Genomic DNA, 16232 nt, shown 5'->3' with positions numbered 1-16232 from the left:
ATACATCATTATCTAAATAGATTGCAATTATCAGAAGTTCAACTCTGGGACCAATATGCTTTTCAAGTACAGACTCAGACCAAGAGCTATTTTTTATAAATAATTTATTTCTCTTTGCTATTCAGATCGCTATAACATTGTTCCATCTACTATCATTACATATTGTACTTGGTTATAAAAACTCATGGAATACGAGCAAATTTAAAAAATAAAACAGCTCTCTTTTAAACTTCTTCTAGACTTTTCTATGACAATTAACTATGGTGGTCATGGTGAAGAAGAATCCATATAGTTTGGTGGGATGACTGGTTAAGTAGTTTTAAATTGCTTTGGTTTGGAATAAAATAAGCATTTTTGATTAGAGGTACTAAGTGATTACACTTAGCATTTATAAGTTGCTCTGCCCTCCAAATCAAGTTGGGTTGCTGTGGAATGGATGATGGCAGATGGACTAGTTAAGACACTGAATCTCTTTTGATTATGTCACCAAACAAGTTGAAGTAGAAATAAAATAATCCAAGGCCTAGGAATAATGATTTCCTTCTGAGTGTGTGTGTCTATGTGTACACGTATGTATGAAATATGTATTTTTAAGTACCTAGGAGAGTGTAGTGATTCACCAAATATGGGGATCTCTGGGAGGAGGACATTTACAATGATCCAAATAATCTGTGAAGATAGGAGGAGTACAACAGCAGAAGTGGAATGGCAAATGTTTAGCGGAGGAAAATTCTGTTAGGGATGTCAGTTTGGAAAGAGAACCTGTTCACTTTGGAATAATACTGTGCCATAAGAAGGAAAAACTGGAGTCCTTATTGGGAAAATAGATGTAGCTTTGATCCATAAATTTAAATATCTCATGGTTTCTCTTATAGGAGAAGTGCAAAATAAAAGCTAGATTATAGAAAGTAGGGGGATAGATTGTTCTCATAGGGTAAGGGGATCAAGAGATGGAGAGGAGAGGAAGGGAACAAAATATTAATTAGTATGTGTAATTGTCTTAGTTACTTTTCTCGTTGCTGAGACGGAATACCCAACACCCACAAGTTAAGGGAGGAAAGGTTTATTTAGTTCACAGTTTGTAGAGGTTTCCATATAGAATCTGCACACTCCCAGGCAGGGTGACATGGCAGACTGATTTCTCAGAGGAGTAACAGTTCATGGCAGGCAGAAGGCAGCAAAGCAGCTCCTTCTATCCCTTTTATTTTATCCATTCTACTTAGGGCTGGTAGCACTCACACCCTTAAACACTATGAATCAATTCTAGAATTACACACTCTATATCTAGTCACCTCTGAATAAGCCTCCTCATCTATGAGAGCATGTAGCTTTGGGGAGATATCTAGACATGAGCCATCGCTTTCTACTTCTGGACACCCAAAGTCTCATGCATATCCCCCAAAGACTCATGCAATAGCCACTTAGTCCATCTCCAAGAGTTCCCCAAATTCTAACAGTCTCAGCATTGCTGAAAAGTTCAAGTCTAAAGTCTCCTCTGAGACTTAAAACAAACTCTTATCTATAAGTCCCTGCACAAATGAAAAGAAAGTTAAACACTTTCAACATTCAACGGCCTAAGGTAGACATTTCAATTCCAAAGGTTACAAACAGAGTAATCTCAAGGGGAGCAGAGCAAGATCAAAATCCAGTACAGTTCCACCTCCAGCGTCCATAGCAACCCGTGGCAAGTTGTGAACTCTGAAGGGCTTGGGTGTCTCGACTCCTACAGCACTTCTGGTGGTTGTAGCTCTTGTGTCTTCTTTCTTTCGATGGTTTTGCAGCTTTCCTTGGATAGTGTATGTTGTTGGCTTCTCCAAACTTCTTCTATCTCTACTAAGCACCTTTGGCTTCACACTCACAGTTTCACATGCTGCCCAATCAGGGGCATACTGCCTGGCCTCCCGCCTTCAGAATCTGGGTAGAAGTCTTCCTGAGTCCACAACTCTGGTACTCTTCATGCACCTAAAATCAGCACCATGTGGATGATGCCAAGACCAGCTGCCAGCTGGAACAGTAGGCTTCCTTCTCTCTTGGCTGTAGGGATCCAAATGAAACAAATCCCAAGGAACAGCTTTCCTAGTCTGTCACCATTCTGGAATATAGTGCTCTAGGGCTCTCTTCCCAGACTTCCCAGTCTTTCACTTTCACAATTTTGATGCTGCAAAGAGTAGAGTCCTGCTGCTTGTTGTGATGTCCTCAAGCCATTTTTTCTAGTTTCCTGTTCCTTCTCAGCAATCTAGATCTGCTGGGCTCTATCTCTGCAATCTACAGCTTTCCCGGAGCTTTCCTTCTAGCCAAACTAAAAAAAAAAAAACAAAAATGTTAAATCACTCTGCTGGGCTCTTTGCTCATAATTCTGAACATAAATCTGGCTAAAAGCCCCCAGCAGTACCCATGCCACAGCTTCAACACTAGACGGTCTTGAAATGCATTCTACAAGATTAATTAGTCTACTGGCCTTAATCTTAGTCTCAAGCAAAGTTCTGGACATGAGTAAAATGCAGATAAACTTTCTGCAAAAGTATAACACACACTGTATGGAGTTCAACAGGCAGTGTAGTCTTTCTTCCAAACAGAAAACTCCCAAGCCTGGACTTTACCAGTATCATTTCTGTCAGCATTCTGATCCTCTGAGCTCTGACCAGAATCTCCCATCAAGTATAGCCAAAAGAATTCTAGCTCTTCTTTTTCAAAAGGCATCTCCAAACTTTTCAGAACTCTTCCCACAAGCCAGCTTCAAGGGCCTCTAAACCACATGATCAGGTACAGTCACAGCAGTGATCACACTTCTTTGGTACCAAATTTCTGCCTCAGTTACTTTTCTCATTGCTGACGCAAAATACCCAATACCCTCGAGTTAAGGGAGGAAAATCTCACAGTTTTTAAAGGTTTCAGTCCAGAAACATTGGCAGACTCCAAGGTAGGGTAGTAAAACAGACAGGCACCACAGAAAAACACCAACAACAATAAAAACTGTTCATAGCAGGCAGAAGATAGCAAAGTAACAAGGGATAATCACAGTTCTTTCTATTCCTTCTGTTTCATCCAGCCTCCTTAGGGCACATAACACTCACACCCTTAATCCTCGTTCCTCCTTAGTGAATCGCAGTTCTAAAGCAGGAGTGAAAGATTAGTTAAACTCAAGAAGATAATGGAAAGATAAAGTACTTTGGCAAAACAGAACTTACATGCACGGACGGAAAGCATGCTGTTTACCACTTCTTATTTCTCTTCTTCGTGTCCTGTGTATAATGTCTCAGCAATTGATTAGGTGTCTAAAGTCATATAGATTGAATTTCATCTAGCTACTTCACATGCCAGTCTTCCATATTCTTTCTTAGTCGCTGCCATGAAGACTTTTCTTTACCATCTGGCCTGAGAGTCTTTGCCCTCATTTCCTTGTCTGAGACACTCTCCCCTGTTCTTCAAATGGTTGGCTTCATTTCATCCTCTACATCAATCTTATGTGTCACATCCTCAGAAAGGAACGCCTTCCCCCCTTTTTTGTTCATGTCTTTGCTCTTATCATAGTTTGTAAGGTGTTTGTTTATCGATTTATTATCTACACTCTGCTCTAAGATGTGAGACCAAAATGTCTAGAATGGTTTCTCGATCTACACAAGGTACAGCTAATGCCTTTAGAAGCCCTTGATGGACAACTGTTACCTAAGTAGTATTTTAGATAAGAAAGATAACAATATATAAACAGCTAGACTCAGGAATGTAGAGCCTTATTTTATTATGCATGTTAGTTTTGAAAAAAGAATATACAAACATATATATGAATATATATTTATGTACTACATACTAGTCAGTAAAGCTAGTAGTTTGGAGCTGCAATCTCCACCATCTGAGATTTTCCATTCTTCTTCAGACAGTGCCACAGTTTTTAGCAAGATGTTTTGCCAATGTCCTTCCTTTTAAAACTGAAAGCTTTTTCATCTACAGACAGGCCCTCGGGGTATACATAAAGGTATGCAGCAGATTCTATTGTCAGCTACTTGCTAAACTGAATATACTTAGCTACCTTCTCAAGGCCTAGAACTGTTTGATTTCCTGGAGGAAATGTTTGCCTTTGAAAACTCTAGTGAGGAAATAGCTTTTTCACCTCTCCACAAGAGAATGAGTTTAACATTGTCTGAAGATGAGATTCATCCCCTGGAGGAGGTGAAGAGCATCTAATGAGCTTAGGAACAAATCAGAAAAGCAGCAGGGAGTGGATTCCAACTCCCATCCACACTTTTGTTTCACAGAAAGTCTGTTTCATACATTTGAGTGAGTGAATTACCCATTTACACTGACTGTTGTCTGTGTACTATATCAGATATATATAATTCAAATGTAACATGTCTGACCACATTACGCATTATAAAAGGTGTGTGAATTTGGCTCCTTGGGGTGCATCCCATTTAAATACTCATCAATGCATTAACCAGGCATGAATTTGTATCTGCTTAGTTTCCAATACGAACTTTGCTTCTGGAACTCAAAGCCAGACCAACTTAAATTTATGTACACACACACACCCACACCCACACCCACACATGCATAAATACATGTACACCAAAAAGCATACTTACATTCAGTGAAACTATGACTTCCCAAAGGGTATGCTTGATAAATACTTCTAAATGTCCAGTACCTCAGATTGAACTTGTTTATGAGCTTCTAAGTCCTCTTTCCAACACTTATTTTCTTATAACACATCCAGGTTACTGAGGTTCACTGTGATGTTGCTTTATATGCATATATGGTATTTTTGTTTGTTTGTTTGTTTTGGTTTTTTGAGACCGGGCCTCACTATGTAGTTGAGAATGACCTGGAATTCACTATGTAGCCCAGGCTGGTCTTGAACTCACAGCGAACCTCCTGCCTCAGCCTCCCAAGTGCTGAGACTACAGGTGTACGCCACCACACCCGGCTCCATGTATGGTGTTTTGATTGTGTTCACATTCCCTTCTACCTTTTCTTGCTCTTTCTCTTATACCTTTGCTAAGAGCACTTCTACATTTAGGGTCTCTTTCCTCCCCCACTTGTTACATGTGAAACAATATTGAAACTTGTCTTTCTTTGTCTGGCCTCCTTCGCTTAAACAGGTGCTTTCTAGTTCCATTCATTTTCCTAAAAATTACATCATTTAATTTTTCTTTCTGGCTGAAAAGTAATCATAAATGTATTGATATAGATTTGTATGGTTAAATAGGATCCAAATGTAGGTTTGCATTTCCCTGAGGGTTAAAGACATTAAAGAATGTCGTCTGTATTTTAATGGAAATCGCATTGAATCTGCAGATGATTTGAGGAGTACAAGGCTTGATAAAAAAATAATGTCTAAATTTTTGAAGACTTCCTGAAGTAAGAGACACATTCCCATTAATTCCCCTCAAAATACTCCCCCCTCACTTATCCATCGCTCTTGCCACTTTTTGAAGCAATTCTGGAAATCCTTTTTTATGAATGTCTTCATGAAGTATGATTTAAATAGATAGATAGATAGATAGATGAATACTTTGCTCATTGTCACCCTTCAGAAAGGCAAGCCCACAAAACAAAATAAAACAAAACACAGTGATGTGTCGTCATCCATCGTAGTCATTAGAGTTGACACCGAGTGACTTTTGGCTTTTGCACAAGGATATAATGACCATTAAAGTTAAAAGGCTTGTGAAGCAATTTAGGACATCGAGATAGCCATGGTGGCAAAGCTAAAAGCATTCACGGAAGAACTTCCACAACTGCCGTGGAAAAGTGGTGAGAATAATGGGACACGTGTGTTCAAAGCAAGGGGGAATATTTTGAATATTTTGAAGTGATCAATGGCAATGCATCTTTCACTGTAACTTCTTAAAATTGAAACACGGGCCATATATTTTTCTATTACATCTCATATAGACATATACACAGTACTAACTGTTGGAATCCACGGACATAGAAAGTCTATTGTCTAATTTTTTTTCCAGTTTCTTTCCTCACTACTTTGTAATTCTCATTGTAGAGATCTTCTTGTTAGGGTTCGTGTTAGTTCTTTGTTTTTTATTTGAGATTACTATAAATGGAATACTATAATGGAATTGATTTGCGGATTCATTTCTCAGAGAATATGTTATTGGTTTATGCAAAGCTATTGATTTTCGTATGTTGAATTTGTATTCTGGAATAGTTAAATTTGTGCATGAGTTTTAGGAGTCTTTCAGTGGACTATACCATGTCTTCTAAATATAAAACTGTGTCATCTGTGAACATGGCTAATTTATCTTCCTCCTTTCTTACTTATGTCCTTTTATTTATTTCTCTTTCCTAACTCCTCTAGGTATCATTTAAAGTACTATAGTGAGTGGTGAGAGTGGAGCGTTTCCTCTTGCTCCTGATTTTGGTGGAAATGCTTTCAGTGCTTCTACGTTCTGTAGGGCATTGACTATTATGTTGTCTTATTTATTATTGTTGAGTTGTACTCTCTTGATGCCTAATTTATTTAGATTAATTATCATAAAATAACATTGCATTTCTTCAAGGCTTTTTCTGCAGCTTTTTAGATGATCATGTGATTATTATCCTTGATTCTACTTAGCAGCTGTATGAAGTTTATGGGTTTTGATATGTCAAACCACCCTTGGATCCCTAGAAGGAATCCAACTTGGTTATGATGTAAGACATTGTAAATGTGTTCATCGATGCCTTTTGCACAGTTTTGGTGGATATTTGCATTTTTGTTCATCAGGAATATGATATACAGTTTTTTTTTTCTTTTTGTTAGGTCCTTAGCAGATTTAATTGTAATAGTACAACTGGCTTTGTAGAATGAGTTTGGGAGGGTTACTTCCCTATTCTTGGACTGGTGTGAGCAACAGTGGTATTAGATCTTCTTTAAAAGTCTGATGAAAATCAGCAGTGAATCAATCTAAAACTGGACTTTTATTTGTTGGAAAACATTTTATTACGTAATCTGTTTATTAGTTACCTGTTTAAATTTCTTGTAACTGTTTATTTTGTAGTGTTAAGTTTAATTCCAACTGTATTTCAATATATTCTTTCCTTGTGGCTTCTCTAACAGTGATTAGTGGGTTTTGACAGTCTATACAGTGTCAGAGCCCGAGGGTCCTGTTTTCTCTGTTGATCTCACAATTTTGGGATCCCTGTAGTTGTTCACGCAGGACACTCGGTGGAAAATATGGGAGGCTCCATGTTTAGGTATTTCTCAGACTGCTAGCAATTTGTAGTCTGTTATGGTATGGAAGGAATCTATGCTGAAGTCGCTTGTCAGTGTGATGTCTACAACTATTTGTTTACTATTTGTTTACTTCCTCCTGCTTTTACTGTGGAGGTGAATGTCTAGGAGTTGGTCTTTTAGCACTTCCTGCTTTTGTTTCATCTGGCCTGGGTCATCAGCTGAGAATTTTTATTCTCTTGCTATTATGTTGAACTACTCATTAAAATTTGAATGGATTGGTTCATAAGTACAGTAAGGTGCAATTTTTCTCTGCTTATCTCAGAGAGTAGCATAGAGGCATAAATCCATCTTCCTTGCTAGAAGCGTTGGACTAGATCCCCAGTGCCACGCAGAAAGAGAAAGGGAAACAACAGTAACAAGAAAAATAAAAACAAGTGATATGAAGAGACAAAGTAGAGATCAGCTAAAAGTAAAAACAACCACAATACTCACACTAAAAATAAGAGAACAGAAGGAGCTAAAAATAATACTGAACAAAATGTTGATCCTTTTTTCAGTGTCATGGACTGTCTGAGCAAATGTTGGATGCCTAAAATCTGCCATTTCAACACTCCCTCCAACTCCTCTTTGAAATTAAACATCTGACTCTGGACTTGTGGACATTGTTTGTGTATTTGTCCCGCTGGCATCTGATTCTCAATTACTCCTAATGGATTTTCACTTGTCTTATGTCTGTTTCTTTACCATTGTTACTGCAGAAATCCCTGCTCTTAGCTTTCCTTGGACAGTGATTGAATTATACAAGCTTGAAAGTAAAAAAAATGACTTCAGAATTTAAAATTGGTTTCAACATTAATCATGTACACGTCTAAGGAATATACAATATTCAAGTTGGAAAAATTACAGCAAAATTTTAGTTACTACAGCTATAATAGTTTGATCGTGGAAAAGGAGAGTATGTCAGTTTTCTATCACATGATCAGTATTTGAATTAAACTATTTAAAAGAGGAAAGGGGTTTTTGGTTTTGTTTTGGTTTGTTTTTTTTTTGTTTTGTTTTTTTTGCTCATGATTTTTAAAGTATCTTTAGATCATTGGCTGCTTCTGGGCCTGGGGTGAGGAAGTACGTGATGGCAGGAGAGCGAGGTAGAGAAAGGCTAATCATCTCATGATAGGCAGAAGCGTGTGGGGAGAGAGGGAGCGGGAAGGAGGGACAGGGTGTGAGATGCAGGGCTTCTTTCTTCTGCTTCTGTTCCATCTGGTCCCCTGGCCTATTCCATGTGCTACCCACATTCAGAGTGTTTACCCCTCAGTTCACTGTCCCGTATGCCAATTATATCTGTGAACATCTTTAGAAACGCCCAGAACTATGCCTCCCTAATTTCCTAGGCTTTTATCTAAAGATTCACAATGAAGATTAACCATCATAAAGAATAAAAATAAACTAGTGAAAGAATATCTCATATGTAGATTATAAAGAGGATTTTTTAATTCATTAGTAAGTCTTTTTCCTTAGAGGAAATCATAGACTGAGGGTTTCATTGATTCATTTTATACTATATTTAAGACAGAAGTAGGAACAATTCTACTTGACTCTCCTGCAGAAAATAAAAGACAGGATTATATCCTATAATCCTGTACTTTTAGGAAACTGACATTATTCTGATATCAAAATGCTACAAAGACAGTATGTGAAAATAATAATAGACCAACTTCCTCATGAATATATATATATATATATATGAACAAGTCAAATAGAATAACTTTATGCAATAGTAAATCATGAACAATTGAAATTTATCTCATGATTCCAAGATTGACCTAACCTTTGAAAATCAATTGATGTAATTCATACAGACATAAGAAAGGGGGAAATGTGATCATTTTAATATGCATAGAAGAATTATTTGACAATGTTCCACTTTCATTTGTTCTAGTCAAATCTATCACAGTGTGATAAAGGGCGTCTCTGAAATGCCACATCTAACATCTTAATAGTATTAGAATAAAAGTTCCCTTTAATATCAGAAACAATAGAGCTACGTCCATTTGGCTTTGTACTGGAGGTATAAAAAATGAAATAAAATAAGAATTTAAGCTCGATATCTATATGTTGTGCACAATGCAGATTCAGTCAACTAGGGATCAAAAATATTCCAAAAAGTAGCTTCTGGGACTAGAGTTACAGCTCAATGAAAAAATGCTTGTCTAGCATGTGCCAGACCATGGGTTTGATCCATAGGGATATAAATAAAATGAACATATACTAGTTTCTCATGACACTTTTTTTGCGGGGGGCACCAGGGATCGAACTCAGGACCTTGCACTTGCAAGGCAGACACAGTGTCACTGAGCTAAATCCCCGGCCCTCTCATAATAAATGTGATCACTAAAAACTACAGATGTGTACTAATAAATTCTTTTTAAACTAGAAGATTTTTTAAAGATTCATATAGAATTTGATAAAAATATAAATGAAATGGTGTTTATTTGTAGACAATATAATCATGAACATAGGAAATCCTAGGAACTATATGAAAAAAATCTGTTTGAAACAATGAGTGAAACTATGAAAAATCCCAGGAAACAAAGTCACTATATATCATTCAATTTTGTTTATATAAAAATATAAGTAACGTGAAACCATAATTTCCACACAAAGCCAGCAGTAATTTTTGTAGGTATTTATCTGATTATTCTACAATGTCTAATATGGTAAAACAGAAATTATGGGGAAAACAAACAAGGTGAAGGGCATACATTACCTATTTTCAAGACATCTAATAAGTCTATAATAAAGATACCATTGTGCTAATATCAGCATAGATAATCAATGAATGGAAAATAATAAAGTCTAGAAAAAGACATGTAAATTACCAACTAATTTTGCAAAGGAATCCTATAGGGAAATGATCATCTTTTCAGAAGTTTATCCATCTAGTGTGTATGTGCACACACACACACATTCACAAAATTATACCACATAAGAAATACACCTCATGTAATTATAAATTTAAACCATAATGCTAACATATGCTTATATGTCTAGAAAAAATTACAGAAGAAAATCTACATGACTGGAGATTAATAAAGGTTCATTGCAAAGGACCCCAAAAGCATACACCATAGGATAAAGAATATTTTGATTTTTTAAATTTACCATTAAAAACATTAAAAGGTAAGCTGCCATCTGGGATGTTTGCAGAAAATATTTGAAAAAGACTCAAATCTAGATACATAAATGATTCATATATATTACTAAATAACTCAAATGAACAGATACTGCACACACATATAATCACTACATGTATGAATAATTCACAAGCCTGTGAAAAATTCTCAATATCATTCATCTTTAGATAAATGCAAATTCAAAGCACCATAGTGAAACATGACACCACATGAGAATTGAAGCAATTGAATCTCACGTACATTGTTAGATTGGATAGTAAATTGTATATTGCCACTTTTAGAAAATACTTTGGAAGCATTCTTATTAAGGTGAACAAATGCTTATTCTAATACCCAATAATTAATCTCATAGTTATTTTTTTGGGGGGGTACCGTGGATTGAACTCCGGTCCTTGCCCTTGCAAGGCAGGCCACCAAACCGCTGAGCTAAATCCACGGCCCCAATCTCATAGTTATTTATCCAACAGAAATGAAAGCATGTCCATTGTAGATATGTAAATAAATTACATGATCTAAACAGATATTTCATACGTTTTATAATAATAAAAAGTAGAAATGGTCCAAATATCCACCAAAGGTGCACAGACAAACTGTATTCTCCAAATGAAAATTGGAGAATAAATTTAAATACATGTGTGTGTGTGTGTGTGTGTGTATGTGCAGATATACAAAGTAATATTGGCACTCAAAACATTCTGCGAAAGTTTTAACCCATATACAAAAAGTCTATGCTATAGCATTCTGTTCATATGAAATTTTACAAAATATTCTAATGTGTAACATATACTGTCAGAAAGGGCTTTAGTGGTTTCCTGGTGTCACAAATGGGTGACACCAGGATAGGAACCCAGAGAAAAGTTTGGGGTAATGGAGTCACACTGTGGACTGTAATGTTTGAAGTAGGAGTGAATATGTTGGTAACCTTTAATGAATGGTACACTTAAAATTGATTTGCTTTGTTGCATTCAAATTATAGCCTAATAAAATTATTAAAAATGAAATTCAATGTGGATATTTCTCAGGGAGCCCCATCCAAAATTTTCACTACCTATCCCCTTCCAAGTAACACTTCACTTGCCTCCACAGTTTCTATCCTTAAAAGTTTATACAAGCTAATTTGTTCTACATTTTACTTAACTCTTCCTTATTGGCATAATATATTAGAAATTCTTTGAAGCCAATCAGCTTGGTAGTACTTGAATAAAAAAAATGATATGGAAGATCAGCTAATAAAATATCAGGAAAACTGGTCATTAATGAAAGATATTTACAGTTAGACTATTTGCCTAACTTGTTCTGAGATCTTATCTGTTCTGAGAGGATAAATCTTACATTCTTATACCAAAGCATTTTATCCTCTACTGATTATTAGACATTTTCCTTGCATATCCAAAGGTTAAAAAAATAACAAGAACAAAAAATAAAAAAAAACCTTCAAAACAGCTGGTCTTTTCACACAGGGTTTTGTTTTAGGCTCCTTTTACCACATAGTTCTCAGAATAGAAGACCAGGTCATATAATCCTCCTCTGCTCTGCAAAAGAAAATGACAAAGAGCATGGAGAACTTTGTCCATCTTTGCAGTAAAGGGCTTAATACAGTCACAATATCTTCTATTTAATGACTCTTTGATATTTCTTGGAATAACTTCATTATTTAGCTTCAAAAGAGATATACTTTTCATTCATTTTACAAATTTCAAGAAATCTTTATATCTTCAGTGTTTAAGTAGTCAACAGCCCTTTGATTGAACATCAGAGCATGACACAGTAGGAAGACCTTGTTTTGATCTTCCCTGTGAGAGACATCTCAGTTAGAATGTGAGTTCTACCACCTCCCCTGAGAGATGTTAACATCTTCACAAGTTAGTTCTACAACGTTCTCATCTGGAAAATGAAGAATCGATTGTGGATCACAACATATATGTGATACAGCAGGGGGATACCTAATAAAATCAACAGGGCCTCCTGTCAGTAGATGCTCAGGTGACACATGGCCTGAGCTAAAATAAATGACTCAATCTGAAATTTATTAGCTTATTTAGCAATGAGTTGATAATAGTGCAGCTCGAGGTATTGTTTATTGAATAAGCTCTCCCTGTTTTCTTGCTCAGTTTATGCTATTGTCCTTTCATTGTGGTTCATCTCATGGTTCCAAAGTAGTTGTTCCCATCATAAGCACATGGCGTTGTCAGAAGAAGAGTATGAAAATCTGTCTGTGTACTTTTTTTTTTTAAGAAAAAAGGCATAATTTCCAAGAAATTTGCAGATCATTAGTTATTCTTCCAGGACTAAGGAAATCACTGGACAAGGGGAATCATGCCTATTGTTCCTATGATTGTTTTCCACTAACTGAAATTTACCATATGTGCCTGGAGAGGAGTTCATCAGCACATCGTATCCTCTGGGAGACTCCCCCACCCCTGGACATATCAAGATCCTGTTGAAAAGGATGAAGCAACCTCCTGGCTAGGAAATCAAGGAAATATTTATTTTTGGTAATTCATCATTACTTGATGTCTGGAAGTAGTGTTATTGCTGACCAGAAATTCAATTTGTTTGGCACATTGCTAGTGTCTTCATCCTTGTAAGGGACAGAAATCTGTGACGTCTGTCTTATGGAGGAGATCCAGTCCTGTGGAGAGAAATAATATATTCATGGATCATTTTTTCTAACCATGAATCCAGGATTTTATCATTGGAGTATTGTTTGGCAATCCAGAATTTAGAACTCAAAGTTGCCCCATAATCATAAGGAAATTTTCTCTCCCTATGGTGGCTTGACGATACCCTTAAAAATAACCTGAGCTTTAAACAATAAACTTGTCATGAAGTAGAAATGAATATATCGTTATCCTTTGAAAAGTGAAACATTTTGGAAATTTTAACCCTCCCTCCCTCTCTTCCTTCCTTCCCTCCTTCCTCCTTTCTTTTCTTTCTCTTTCTTTCCTTCTTTCATTTCTTGCTTGCTTTCTCTTTTTTTTTTGTTTTCTGTTTTTCGTCCTGTACTTTCCTTTCCTATTATCAATTCAGTGAATTTAAATCTGCTCTTGGAAACTTACTATCTTCTGGAATAAATTCAGAGATTTCTAACACCATAGAATATTCTGCTAAACAGTAAAGTGGTATTAGTTTTTTTATAACTAGGCTCTATGCTATATATCCATAATCAATTTGTGATTGTTTATATAGCTGTTATATACACAGGCTATAATGACTTTGATTTAAGGTCACTGCTTGCTAAATTTAAACTGCCATTTACTTATATTCTAGAAACTATTCCTTAATTCTTTTAATTGAAATTAAGAATGGTCTGACCTTCTAAATTTCTTAGATAAGATGCTAATTAATAAAAATATATAAATTTTATTGGTCAGTTTATTTCATTTATCTACTTATTCTTCTGGGACATTTCTCTGTTGTTGCCATAAACTCTCAACAGATCAGACTGTTACCAAGATTAAATATAGTTATGTACATTAAGTATTCAACATACTGATTGATATGACTAATCTTTACATATGAAGCCCTTAATAAATGTGAAGTGCTGTTCTCTTAAAGAATTATGACACCTACCTCTCTGGGTTACTACAGAAATGTAATTAAATATGACCTGATGCCAAGTTTAGTATCCTGCTTCTATCTAGGAACTCAGTACGTGTTAATTTCATTTGTATCCCTGACTACTAAACAAAACATACAGAAGGAATAATAACACTGTCTTCATGGTCCCACATCACCCCAGCAAAATAATTTCCTTTTTTTTTTGGAAGAGAGAAGCCAATAAACTCCAGTTTCAATTTATTTGGAATACTCTCTGCTTTTGACAGAATACAATAAATCCCTGCTGTGAAATAAACTTTTTAGTTATATGTATTATGGCAACTCCTTGCTACGCAGTTCTTTTTGGATAAAGAAAATAAAAATATCCCACTTCTACTCAATGCAATAAATACACCATTCCTTTAAAGAGACTTCCCAGGACAGCCAAGGTGGACTTACTGTGGGTAGCAGCAGGTGCTGGAGAGTGAAAGCCCTCAGCATTTGTAATTCTGTGTGTTACTGCCTGCCTGAAAGACTTTGCTATTTACTTCCAGCTGAGGAAAATTAGACTTAAATTTCAAGTCCACATGTCAGACACATGAAGGGGAAGAGCAGAGGAGGAGTGCCTCTGGGTAATGGAGGTAGCATGATTTTTACCTTCTGCAGTTACTCATGTGAAGTGTGAAACATTAGTGCTAATGCTCTCTGATGGTGGATAATTGCACTTGAGGAACTTGCTTTCCCTCTTCCAAGATCTCCCTGAGAGGTGAAGATCCCTACTGCTGCTTAGTAGTATCTTTGTACTCCTGATTATAAGACATTTCCTTCATATACCCTGAGGCACAAAAGCCAAAGCATTTTCACAAATTTCAACATTCTAGGATAGATGATGTTTGAACTACAATTTCCATGCAATTTAAGATTTCTCTTCTGGCTGAAAATTTGAGCATCTGTTTTCTATGGACATTGTTTCTTCCAAATCAGTAATCCCTTTGCCCATATATAACACACTTTTACTTCTAGGGAGTTAATCATTGCATTAAATATCACCCAGCCATCACCAAGTGAATGATAGATTTTACTTACCCTGTTCCTTTGTGTATAAAAATGAGTGGCTCTGGTTTGGCAATGCTAATGATAAGTAGTTTGAGGAAAGCTTGAATGATGAAAGTTTGGGTTCATGCATTATAATTTCATTAAAATATCCTTTTCTGTGGATTTATACAAAATTTTATTAATAGGAAAAAATCATTTTTGAATGGTTTCCTAGAGGTTAAACTGGCTGCTGTTCTCATTAATAATTGAGACATGGTCAAATTTTTAATTCTCATAATCAATGTTGACTCTTCCATTTATATTTTAAAATAAAAGTATGGCTTCATATCTACTGAGTATCAAGAATACAGTTAACTTTACTGAGTTTGTGTTGAAGAACTAGTAGCAGTAGTGAAAGATGATTCTTTGTGGTAAGGTTTAATAAGATACAAGCACCTACCATAGTGACTGTTTAATTCTATGGCCTCTAAATCTGTATGTTGGCAATGCATGATTTTGTCAAGGCACAAGTGCAAACTTTCTGTTTGCGCAACTGCTCAAAGAAGCAAAGAAGAAGGGTTCTATGGTGAATTTTATAAATCTACTTATCAAAATTTAAACAAGCAGAAAGCAGTACTTGTTAACCGATTAGCTTAGTTATCAACTAAATTGTACTGATGAGTTTTGCTCTAGTCTTATAACCAATACTACTAACTACTTCTACCAATATTATTAACCACTTCTATAGTTATTGTATACTGTAAAGAAAGGTGCATGGAGCAGGGTGTGTTGGCACATGGCTATAATCCCAGAAATCCAGAGGCTGAGGCAGGAGTACTGCCACAATTTCAAGGCCAGTTTGGGTTACATAATAAATTCAAGGCCAGTTTGACCTGCAAGGTGACATCTTGTCACAAAAGGCAAGTGGGCAGAGTTCCATAAACCCTGGAGTCATAGAAATGTGGAAAGTGTAATTGTGCTATCTCTAATTGTTTTCTGATTTATACAATGATGATTGAAAGATTATGAGGAATAAAGCAGAGGTTTTCTGTAGAATACATACATATTCTACAGTTTGCCATATGCTAGGTTATCACAATTACTCAGGATTCTGAATCCTTCTTGCCCGTACAGTCACAATTATTGCTACTATCTCAGGAATTTTACTCATTGATTACAAGATAATTATCAATTGAGTCACATAATCTCCTTTGTGACCGGCTTATTTAGAATTAGTTTTAAGAATGTTTTAAAATTTCTCAAGCAAGCATCCCGGATATATATGTGTATATATATAT

Source organism: Fukomys damarensis, unplaced genomic scaffold, assembly GCF_012274545.1.
Source record: "Fukomys damarensis isolate Sample0158 unplaced genomic scaffold, DMR_v1.0_HiC HiC_scaffold_16, whole genome shotgun sequence".
NCBI classification, from domain to species: domain Eukaryota; kingdom Metazoa; phylum Chordata; class Mammalia; order Rodentia; family Bathyergidae; genus Fukomys; species Fukomys damarensis.
This window is presented reverse-complemented; position numbering follows the sequence as displayed.